Source organism: Arachis ipaensis, chromosome B09, assembly GCF_000816755.2.
Source record: "Arachis ipaensis cultivar K30076 chromosome B09, Araip1.1, whole genome shotgun sequence".
Classification (NCBI taxonomy): domain Eukaryota; kingdom Viridiplantae; phylum Streptophyta; class Magnoliopsida; order Fabales; family Fabaceae; genus Arachis; species Arachis ipaensis.
Window position 1 is genome coordinate 23093213 of NC_029793.2, and position 13271 is coordinate 23106483.

At 27.0% G+C, this 13271-nt stretch overlaps 1 long non-coding RNA gene across 11 annotated transcripts; it reads left to right on the plus strand.

Moving 5' to 3' along the window:
• Positions 3240-6921, plus strand: LOC107618906. 11 transcript variants are annotated; one of them, XR_002353501.1, is made up of 6 exons: positions 3240-3583; positions 3872-4759; positions 4987-5077; positions 5243-6062; positions 6369-6466; positions 6646-6921. It is a non-coding gene; the product is annotated as an uncharacterized LOC107618906 (long non-coding RNA). The 11 variants fall into 11 exon arrangements; XR_002353504.1 differs by having other exon boundaries at positions 3243-3583; positions 4340-4759; XR_002353500.1 differs by having other exon boundaries at positions 3244-3583; positions 4334-4759.

Below are 13271 nucleotides of genomic sequence, written 5' to 3' on the forward strand. Positions count from 1 at the left end.
ATTATATATGATAATTGAGAATCTTAAATATCTGTTAAGAATAATTAGTTATTGTATGATGAGTTTCAAAATTAGAATTTTAAGTTTTAATAAGATCTCAACTAAATTCATTTTATTTATTCTATAATGTTTTAACAAAATATTAAACACAAAATAAATCATTATTGATTATTTATTATTTTCGTTGCGTGTTATGAATTCCACAACTATAATAATATTTTATTCAAAGACTTCTTGTAAACGTTAAGACTACTTTAGCCATTAGAGATTATATTTGCTCTTCTTACATTACTACCAAAAAAAATTCGATCATTGAGAGATACATTTCTACTTTTCTTCTTTCTCTTTCTGAAAATAGGAACAGTAGATGGAGAGTTTATTTTGCACTTCAACATTTTCAATTCAAAAAAACATAAATTATATTAATATAACATGTTAGACTACGTACTTTGTTCATGAAACAATTACAAGAAATAATTTGTTACTTGAAGGGAATCATCACTTACCTCCTTCAATCTGGTAGAATCGTTTGCTACGTTATTGATTTGATTTGATGAATATTTTTTCAGTATATTAACTATCACATATGCATTGAATGTTAAAGAATTAAATAACGTGAAATGAAGCAATTGCTCTTGGCATAACAAGAGAAAGGAATCATTGTCCGTTAGACATGAAATGATTTAGAGAACACATAAGAGAATTAACAAATTATTATGAAGTTTCGACTTTTTTTAATAATAAATAAATAAAAAATCATATTTATCACTTTATATTAAAATATAAATATTTAGCATTTTACGTAGTATTTTTAAATTACGCAGACACTGAATTTCGAGTCAATACCAGTGAAATAAAAAAAACAAAAAAAAATTTAAGTTTTCAATTTGGCACGCAATGCCTGCAAAATTAGACCAGCAGAACATAGATTATTGACACCTTAGAGGATTATACTTCATATTAATTTATTTCATCATCAAAAGTTTGGATAATAATTCTTTAAATGCTAATGAGTAAAAGGATAATTTTTAATGAATTTTTAGTATTATATATGATAATTGAGAATCTTAAATATCTGTTAAGAATAATTAGTTATTGTATGATGAGTTTCAAAATTAGAATTTTAAGTTTTAATAAGATCTCAACTAAATTCATTTTATTTATTCTATAATGTTTTAACAAAATATTAAACACAAAATAAATCATTATTGATTATTTATTATTTTCGTTGCGTGTTATGAATTCCACAACTATAATAATATTTTATTCAAAGACTTCTTGTAAACGTTAAGACTACTTTAGCCATTAGAGATTATATTTGCTCTTCTTACATTACTACCAAAAAAAATTCGATCATTGAGAGATACATTTCTACTTTTCTTCTTTCTCTTTCTGAAAATAGGAACAGTAGATGGAGAGTTTATTTTGCACTTCAACATTTTCAATTCAAAAAAACATAAATTATATTAATATAACATGTTAGACTACGTACTTTGTTCATGAAACAATTACAAGAAATAATTTGTTACTTGAAGGGAATCATCACTTACCTCCTTCAATCTGGTAGAATCGTTTGGTACGTTATTGATTTGATTTGATGAATATTTTTTCAGTATATTAACTATCACATATGCATTGAATGTTAAAGAATTAAATAACGTGAAATGAAGCAATTGCTCTTGGCATAACAAGAGAAAGGAATCATTGTCCGTTAGACATGAAATGATTTAGAGAACACATAAGAGAATTAACAAATTATTATGAAGTTTCGACTTTTTTTAATAATAAATAAATAAAAAATCATATTTATCACTTTATATTAAAATATAAATATTTAGCATTTTACGTAGTATTTTTAAATTACGCAGACACTGAATTTCGAGTCAATACCAGTGAAATAAAAAAAACAAAAAAAAATTTAAGTTTTCAATTTGGCACGCAATGCCTGCAAAATTAGACCAGCAGAACATAGATTATTGACACCTTAGAGGATTATACTTCATATTAATTTATTTCATCATCAAAAGTTTGGATAATAATTCTTTAAATGCTAATGAGTAAAAGGATAATTTTTAATGAATTTTACCGTTTTTATCGTTCTATTTTAAATTCATAAGTTTATAAAAATACAAATTTTATGAAATTTAAACTAAAACAAAAATTTTAATTTATTTTTTATTTTTTTTATTTTTTAATATTATATTTAAATCCAAATGAGAATATTTCTTTATTTACATATCTATTTTTTACTCGTCCAATTTTGCTGCCACCATTTACAAAATTGAAAACTTAAATTTTCTTTTTCTATTTTGCAATCATTAATTGTAAAATTGAGTACCTACAAAATTGAAAAATACTACGTAAAATGATAAATATTTGTATTTTAATGTAAAATAGTAAATATGAATTTTTTATTTATTTTAAAAAAAAGCCTTGACATTTCAACTATTTTTAATGGTATTTATAATGCTTTTGGTAAATATAACGGACATAATTCATGGTAAACATCGATGAATTATAAGTAGAAATTAAAGGTGGTAAGTAAATTTTCAAATGTATCTAATGAAATATCTTATAGATTTTTTTTCCTAAAATAAAGCAACTAATGTTGTAAACAATTAATTTATTATAAAAATATTAAATAATACTACATGAACACAAAAACACACAACGTTTAAGAAAACATATTTGATATTCATACAAAGTTTTGATTACACTGCGATAAAAAAAAATTGATTATATTCTGGTGGCAGTTTCTTTCGTAAGTAAGATATGTGAAGCAATATATATAAATATATGTGGTGAAGGATTTTGTATTTTTGAAAATAATTAATCTTTAAACCAAAAAATAAACAATCAAATTACGTGTAAAAAAAATAGCTATCAATCAGCTATTGAGTATAGAAACACATATTTGGTATCTCATAAAATATTTTTATTATACTATGCATTTTTTATTATTCTAGTGCCGGCTTATTTAGTAAGAAAACATATGAATAATATGTATAAATATATAAAGAGTAAAGTATCGTTTTTGTCCCCAATGTTTGGGATAAGTTTTAAAGTTCTCTCTAACATTTGAATCGTCCTATTTAAGTCCCAAACGTTTCAAAACTGACTCAATGTTCACTATAAGATTTATATATATTTGTGAGTGTTTTTTAAAGGGGGTTTTTAAAAACTTCCACAATATATTTTATTTGTGACATTTTAATAAACTCCCACAGATTAACAATGAAACTCCACCGTTATAATTATCAAGTAATTAAAACTCTTTCAATATCCATGAGAACACTCGAATAGAGAACTGAAGAGTCAGAGCTCATCGAAACCCTAAACTTGCGATAGACATCTCCACCGCCATCTCCGCCGCTGCCTCCGCCGCCATGGCCGCCGCTAGAGTTCATCTCCTTTCTGCTTCTGCCATAAAGCCATTGAGATCGAGCCAAGGCATCACTTTCACCAACGCGTTTCCAAATCTAATCGCAACGCCCAAGCCTTTGAGATCGAGAGAAAGTACCTCTTCGGTCAACTCTCCTCCGCCAATGACGCTCATGTTCTCCATCGGCATTCTATCCCTTGTGTACGCTCTTCTTTCCACTCGTTCTCAGTTTCTGGTTCTCCTTCTCTTTTTCCTTTTTATTCGTTTTCGTTGTTTTTCATCCGCAAATTCTGAATGCTTTGCTATGTGATATAACATTGTTTCAAATTATCAAGCACTCCAAGTGTTTGATGAATTGTTTATTCTCTTAATTGAAATTCTGATAAATTGATTTGCTCATTTTTGAATTTTGATTTTGTGATACTCTTTTATTTTGATACTAATATTTCGTGATACTGATAAATTGAGATTCAAGTGTGTTCCCTACAGCATTGGGTGTGAATCCAATGATCACTGTTCAGGCTATAGCTTATTGCACAGCACAATCTGTTCTTGAAGTTCTTAGAAGGAAAAGGTGTTGATGAATTATATAAAAAAAAAACTTTTCTCTGCTTCTGTATCTCCAGTGGTCTAGAATGAAAATCTTTGTTCAAATAACACACGTTGAGAAAAAGAAAATTGTAATAACTTTTAAGAGAGTTGTTCAATCATTCTGAGTGTTTAGTGTATTAGTGTTTATTTTGTCATAACATTTTTTAGTTAAAACTTTTGAGGCTTTAATAGTCATCTTAAGTTAGTAAAAAGTAGATTTAGACAACCTTCATGTCCTTACATAACACTGAATATTTTTTCTAATCTTATATATTTCAATGGCACATATATACAGTGAGGGAAACTTGACATCTATATCAAATTGAAATTTAAGATGATAGTGATATACTTTTGGACCAGGTTTAGTAAAAATTTGAGAAGACCATGGCAGATTATCTTTGAAGCTCAAACAATACATTTTCAGTATCAATGAACAAGGCAACCACATGAGTTTAGAATTCAGATCTGATTAATAACATAATTAATAAATTGATTTTATTTAGAAACATCTATGTCGCATGGTGTTTGTTAAATATCAAATTGGCTACATCTATGATCACATAATAAAAAATTTATGCAGACTTCATGATTTGAAGCAGTTAGGTGAGTCAACTTACTACATATGAATGATATTTTGTTATTATTACTTCTAATTCCACTATTTTGTTATTATTACTAATATGATATGATATTTTGCCTAGGATTACTGCATGATGTTGGCCATGGTCCCTTCAGCCACATGTTTGAGGGCAAGTTCCTTTCCCGGGTCTTTAATGGTGACAAATGGTAATTCTATGATGTGCTTGTTAATTCAGGTTTTCTGACTTCTCTCCGTACATTGAAGTTTCTTCACATGATTAATAGCACATGTTTCCTGCTTCTTCCAACAACATTCCAAAAAATTATATTTTCTGAATTTGTTTATTTCTATTTAAGGAGTTAAATTGACTTTCTAAAACCTGCAACAATGTGTTGGTTGAGAATTCATCCTTTTGAATTAACATTACTTTCAGGTCCTATAAGAAAATGTCAGTGAAGATGATAGATTACATGGTTGATGAACATAATATTGATATTGATCCTGAACTCCTCAAGAAAGTGAAGGTTAGACCTTAGATGTATGAAGTGTTTGTGGAATATATACATATATGTTTCTTTTCTTGTTTACATTTTGTAAATTGATACATCATGGACCTCTAAGCCAGGAGTAAAATATTACTTATTCCCTATGGTTTTATATGTTCCAATAATAAATTTCATTGACTGCAGGGTCTATGCATCAGTTTGAAAGTGAAGTATGCTCTCTTATTTCTATTTACTATTCTGTTTTCATCATTTAGCCTTTGAGATGAAGGATGGAAGAGAGGTACTCTTCTTCTCTATTATTTCTTGCTCTCTTTTCAAATTTTAATTCTGTTTATATATAATGTGTGCAGCTAGACTCACAATTTAAGAAAAGAAACCATTCAGCAACAATATTAAAATATTTAAAAAAATAAATATTTGAATATCAATATTAATTTGATATCATGTGCATAATTTAAGTATTAAATTGATGCAATTCTCTTTATTACTATTATTATTTACTATTTTTTTAATTAAAACGGGACTTAAGCCGATGAGAACTATAATCATTTGGGGTATGGGAATTTCTCTACAATCATTATCAATAATACTCCTAAGGTCCTATGAAGCATATCAACAAAATGAAAATTAAAATTTCTCTCCGATTCCGATTCCGATTCTGCGAAACCTTTTCCATTCCTACAAATGAGTGCAGGTACCATTTGCTTATTCTATTCCTCGCCAAATTTATTATTATTATTAGGGTTTAAGTAATTTATATAAGCACTAGCTGGATTTTAATTGAAGCGCTGGAGGAATTTTTGCTTAAATTTATGTTTCTTCAAATATGAATTTTTTCTTCTATCGTGTGAATTTGGTGAAATAGTGAAGAAAATGATTGATAGTTGGTTTGATACACTTATTGATTATAATAGGTGGCGCATTTGGTGGCAATAGAGGGCTCTGTCCAGTGCCTCCTGAAAAGGGTATTTTCCCATTAGACCACATGCATTTATGTGACCTGGTAATGCTTTCATCTTAGTTTTTCAATATGCAACTGTGTCTTAACCTATATTATATCTATGGTTATAGTTGAATTTTGAGGAATAAGCCGTTGCAACTTGTGTATTTGTTTCTGGACGATTAGTCGAATCGATAATGAGTAAATGTTTCCTTAATGCTAATATTGATACAATCAATATGTTGATACAATCGATATCTTAGAAAGTAATTAATTCTTCCCTTATTTGGTCATAAGGAAGATGTTTACAAGGAATTGTTAGGGGGATAAATTATTTCTCATCAATTTTGTGTGTTGTGTTTGTTTAAGGAGAAGAAAGAATATTTGGGTTGTCTGAAAACTGCGGGTCACCAGTCTGAAAAATGCAGGGACTTCTCGAAAAAGTACTTGCAGTGCTGAATGGAAAAGTGAGTCTGGCTTTTCTGTGTTATAAATATCATATTTGATTAGCTGTAGTGTTTTTCTTTGTGTAGGTTAGCATAAGTTGGAATGTTTTTAGTGCACTGTTTCTTTTTTCTCTTCTGTCATGTTTTTAATCTTTGGAGCACAATATTGTTGTGTGAGTTGGTTTTTGTTCTATTTACAGTACAAAAGATTGGAGCATAAAGCAGAAGAAAAGGCACAAGCCCTAAAGCAGATTAGAGAGACAGTGAATCACAGAAATCATATAGATGGCAGTGTGAAATTGATTGGTACTTCATTATTTGGTGTTCCTAAAGTTAAGCAACAATTTGGTAAACAATTGATTGCTTTTTAACATAGTTTCACTTATTTTTCCTTGCTAATATTGTTATTTTATTGTCTTGAAAATATTGTTAATTAGTTGAACATCATATAATGATTGTCTTAAATATTTACACAAGTAGTGTACGTATAGTAGTGGAGTTAAGAGTTGGAATAAACACTGTTGGACTTGTTCAACTCAATATCAACCGATTTAACTCATTTCTAAAGCTCTAAAGAATCGGTTCAACAATAAATCATTTATCAAAACCAAATCAATTAAAGAAACCCAGGCTGAATTTCAAGAGTATTCTATCTTTCACATCATCAAAATAATTGACTCAATTCAAACCAATCCTCAACGGATTAAACTCATTTCAAATCTTTAAAGAATCAACTCCAAACATTACATTTCACAAGCCACACAACAATTCGGCCAAACCAACATCCATAGTCATTCGAATCAATCAAATAATACATAAGGCAGATACAATCGATAGAAAATAATCCAATAATTATAAAATTGGATAATAACCATAACTTATCTCAAATCCAATAAATCAAAACTTGCCTTAATTATCTTTAATAAAATAATCTCTGAAATTAAGGCTATAAATAATTGTAGGATTTGAGACTTGATCATAATAAGACTTTTCAAAGATTCTGGGCCTTACATTATCCATATGTATTTACACAAGTAGGATATACTTCCAATACATATGTCTTGAAATAAACACTCTTGGACTCTCTTTGTAGTGTATTTGTTGGAATAAATGAAGTCTCAACTCAAAGTTGCTGCTGTTGTTGCTATTAGCTAGCTTTGGATTCAGCACTCATTCCATGGTTAGTGTCACTATTGACAATACATTTGGTTTTTGTAGAGCAATTGGTAATTGACTCTCTAATTGATGTAACTACACTAGAAGGATAACTTAATATTAATGATATTTAAGCATTTGTATTTGATATAGTAAGAAGTGTATTATTTTAGTGATTACTAGTTTACACCCTTTTGAAATTTTTTCTGTATCTTTCATGAGAATTGTGATTCATTTACGGGTAGTAGGCTATATTAATCTGTTTTTGACTAAATTGGCTTAACTTTGAAGCTTACAATTGTGTATTGAATTTAATTGGATTATCTTGTTTTGTGGTGATTTTATGGAATTTCTGAACCGAATTGGTGTTTAAGACTTATCTTTGAGTGTGTTTACTATTTTTGATATTAAAAAAATAAATTTTTAATTTGAGAGTATGTAAATGAGATGAGATTAATGAATGGTTTGAAATTAAAAATAAATAAATAATTACAGAGTTTGTGGAGGTTTGAAAATCTCACAAAATAGTTATTTTGTTAAATTAAAAAATTAATTTGTGGAGGTTTTAAACTGCCACAAAAGTGATAGTATTACTTTGTTGTATATGTAAAATGACTAAAATCATATTACTTTGTTGTATATGTATCAATTTTTTCCCACAAGTTTATGTACTAGTCATTCTACAAACATTTTATGATGAGTAAACATTTTTAAGTGTAAAATTATAAAAAAAATAAATTTCTTTAGAATAAAATTAATGTGATTAAGTGTAATTTACTTAGATGTGATTAAAAAATAATTGAATAACTATGTACCATAAAAAAATGATATTATTGAAGGATAAAATTAAAATTTATTTCTATGTATCGTTTTTGTTCCCAAAGTGTTTGTCCTATTTAAGTCCCTAACGTTTCAAAATCGTCTCAATTTTGTCCCGCCGTCAATTCCGTTAACAGATTCCTAACAGTAGGACAATATTAAGTCAATTTTGAAACGTTAAGGACTTAAATAAGACAATTCAAACGTTAGGGACAACTTTAAAACTTACCCCAAACGTTGGGAACAAAAACGATACTTAACTCATATATAAATACACGCAGTGATTGATGTAATAACTAATTTTTAGCTAGTATCCATGAAATATTTTAGAATAATATATAAAAGATGGTTATTAGTGATCAGGTCACTATAACTCGGTGGTTATAAGCTATAATTTGAAAATTAGATCAAAAGAACGTTACGATTTTCATGACTTATAAACAACCATAACTCGCATTGTTGCACATAACTCGGCCATTACAATCCGGTTCATCTCGTATTACTCGATAATTGCCACCTATAACTCGGAGAACAAGTCAAACAAATAGATATAATCATTCAAGTAAAATAGAAAAATAACTTCCTCGTACGTCATCCTAATAGCTCGAAGAAGTAATCAAAACAGACATTGGAACTTTAAACATGACCTCACTATAGCCCACATACGTTCTCACTAGCAACCAAATATATTTGAAAATGATAATATCTCCATAAGTAAATCTATATAAGGTAAATCAAGGTAAAAGATAAAATATATCTGAAAATTTAATACTCACTCACGTCACTCTCACTTTTTTCTTTGAAGTATTACTGACTTGAGTGTCAAAATACTTTTTGTAGTTATCCAACTCATCTGATGTTCTTTAGAGTTCGATGTATACCTCATTCGTGGAAAAGATAGGACATGTCTTCCCTTCTACGATGAGCTATCCCTTGGACAGACCCTTTTACAGCAAGAACAATTAGTTTAAGTCAGATAAACAGATACTAAAAATACCCGGAATCATTAAATTTGTGTAATCTATCTATTTATATTTCTAATATAAATTGTAATATGAAAAATTAATCTTAAGGACCACTTATAAGATTTAATTATTAAAAGAGTTTTCTATTTAAATTATTAAAAAAGGTCTATTTAAAAAAGTATATAAGCAGAAAGACGAAAATTTTATTATAAATAGACAATAATACTCTTTTGTTAGATTTCCCTATATTTCTCCTATCACAGGCTTGGTATGACAATTTTTTAAAGAGGTGTTTGCATTTTTCAAAAGTAGAAACACTACTTTATTTGTATTTGATAAATAAAGAAGTTTATGCGTTTGTAAAATTGTAGTTTTTTAAAAGTTAATGTGTTCTTTTTGAAAGTACTTAACGAGAAATTTTTTAAAGTTAACTTATGCTTGTCAAAATTAAAAAATTTAATATAATTTCATATACTAAAAATTCTGTATTTAGGAAGAAAGTAGGCTAAGCTAATGTAAACAATCATTTTTCCTCTATCCTTTTATGAAATTTATCGATTTTTAGAAATACTTAGCAACAATATAGAAAGATAAAGAAACATGCGACTATAGTGTGTGATTCACGTAAATAAGACCAATTAATCACTAGACCAACTTAGTTAGATTTAGTTATCATAAGAATTTATTCATGTAATTAACAAGACCATAAATAAAAATAATAAATTAATACCCTTGTTAGCATAACTAATATTATTGAATATTTTAACAAGGAAAAAATTTAAGAAAAAAAATTGAAATAAGTAATGTAATAAAACAAATATCATTAATATTAGAGAGACAATAATTAGTAATTATCTTATTTAACTTAATATGAATATTTTCATGCATATAACATCTACAATTATGCATTTATTATATTTAATATTTACTCAATTATTCAAATAGAAATTAAGAAATGCAAAATAAAGAATCTTTGCATAATAATAAAATATTTTTGTTCAAATATACAATGAATGGATGGAATTTAATATAAATGAAGAAATTAATTTCTATTTTTCAACTTGTTAATTTTTTATAATAAATTTTATAAACATCTTTTCCCCATTTATGAAAAAAATCTTCTTATTTAATGTATTTTGACTTGAAAAAATTTATTCAAAATTTCTGTTTATTGTCCTTCCATATTTGCCATGAATTACGTCAACATTTTTTTGTTCTTTGTAGAACCATTATAAATAGGATATTTTCATGACTTATAAACAACCATAACTCGCATTGTTGCACATAACTCGGCCATTACAATCCGGTTCATCTCGTATTACTCGATAATTGCCACCTATAACTCGGAGAACAAGTCAAACAAATAGATATAATCATTCAAGTAAAATAGAAAAATAACTTCCTCGTACGTCATCCTAATAGCTCGAAGAAGTAATCAAAACAGACATTGGAACTTTAAACATGACCTCACTATAGCCCACATACGTTCTCACTAGCAACCGAAGATATTTAAAAACGATAATATCTCCATAAGTAAATCTATATAAGGTAAATCAAGGTAAAAGATAAAATATATCTGAAAATTTAATACTCACTCATGTCACTCTCATTTTTTTCTTTGAAATATTACTGACTTGAGTGTCAAAATACTTTTTTATAGTTATCCAACTCATCTGATGTTCTTTAGAGTTCGATGTATACCTCATTCGTGGAAAAGATAGGACATGTCTTCCCTTCTACGATGAGCTATCCCTTGGACAGACCCTTTTACAGCAAGAACAATTAGTTTAAGTCAGATAAACAGATACTAAAAATACCCGGAATCATTAAATTTGTGTAATCTATCTATTTATATTTCTAATATAAATTGTAATATGAAAAATTAATCTTAAGGACCACTTATAAGATTTAATTATTAAAAGAGTTTTCTATTTAAATTATTAAAAAAGGTCTATTTAAAAAAGTATATAAGCAGAAAGACGAAAATTTTATTATAAATAGACAATAATACTCTTTTGTTAGATTTCCCTATATTTCTCCTATCACAGGCTTGGTATGACAATTTTTTAAAGAGGTGTTTGCATTTTTCAAAAGTAGAAACACTACTTTATTTGTATTTGATAAATAAAGAAGTTTATGCGTTTGTAAAATTGTAGTTTTTTAAAAGTTAATGTGTTCTTTTTGAAAGTACTTAACGAGAAATTTTTTAAAGTTAACTTATGCTTGTCAAAATTAAAAAATTTAATATAATTTCATATACTAAAAATTCTGTATTTAGGAAGAAAGTAGGCTAAGCTAATGTAAACAATCATTTTTCCTCTATCCTTTTATGAAATTTATCGATTTTTAGAAATACTTAGCAACAATATAGAAAGATAAAGAAACATGCGACTATAGTGTGTGATTCACGTAAATAAGACCAATTAATCACTAGACCAACTTAGTTAGATTTAGTTATCATAAGAATTTATTCATGTAATTAACAAGACCATAAATAAAAATAATAAATTAATACCCTTGTTAGCATAACTAATATTATTGAATATTTTAACAAGGAAAAAATTTAAGAAAAAAAATTGAAATAAGTAATGTAATAAAACAAATATCATTAATATTAGAGAGACAATAATTAGTAATTATCTTATTTAACTTAATATGAATATTTTCATGCATATAACATCTACAATTATGCATTTATTATATTTAATATTTACTCAATTATTCAAATAGAAATTAAGAAATGCAAAATAAAGAATCTTTGCATAATAATAAAATATTTTTGTTCAAATATACAATGAATGGATGGAATTTAATATAAATGAAGAAATTAATTTCTATTTTTCAACTTGTTAATTTTTTATAATAAATTTTATAAACATCTTTTCCCCATTTATGAAAAAAATCTTCTTATTTAATGTATTTTGACTTGAAAAAATTTATTCAAAATTTCTGTTTATTGTCCTTCCATATTTGCCATGAATTACGTCAACATTTTTTTGTTCTTTGTAGAACCATTATAAATAGGATGATTGAAAAAACTTGAAACATCACAGAGTTTGTTATTCTTATGTATTCTCTAAATAGTTTTAGGGCTAATGACTTCTTTCTCTTATCAATGCCATTCCAAGAATCGTTGCTTGGTATCAATGATTTTTCAACATTATATACAGAGATGATGATAATGATCATGACAAAATCAAATCACTTCAATAAAGTACCAAAAATTTCTATTATTATACTTGAGGAGGTAATTATCCATATGATTTTTTTCTAAATTTAATTTTTTAGCTATACACAACATGTCGTATTACAAATAATATCTTGCCAGTGCCATGAACAAACTAAAATAGCTGGAGCAATATGCATGACTTATGTTTTTTCTTTTGAATTCAAGATGTGTTGCAGCTGAAGGAGTCCTTGCAATTCATTATCTCAAGATAAATGTGATGATGGTAGTGAAAGTGGTGGTGGTGGTGGAATTGTTGGAGGGAGGAGTAGATAATAATAAGTGAAGGTATAAAAATAAATAGATAAAATTAGAATATAAAAATGAATTTAGATAATAGAGATAAAATTAAAATTTATTTTAGAAAAATGTTACAGGATTATAAGAATTTATTATGTTTAGCTATCATTTTTAATTATAGCATCAATCTAATAATTCATTTAATTTGGTAATTCAACAATATATTTTAGTCTATATTTTTAAAGATCAATGCCTAGCTAATTAATAATTAAAAACAATAAATTCTGATCTTCTAATATATTCTTATTATTTTAAGTATTCAGGTAAAATTAGAAAGCATTTATGATTAGCTAATGATGAACATGTGGCTAGAAATGGAAAAAGAAAATTTTCAATTTGTTTAGGCAAAGATTTTTCTCAT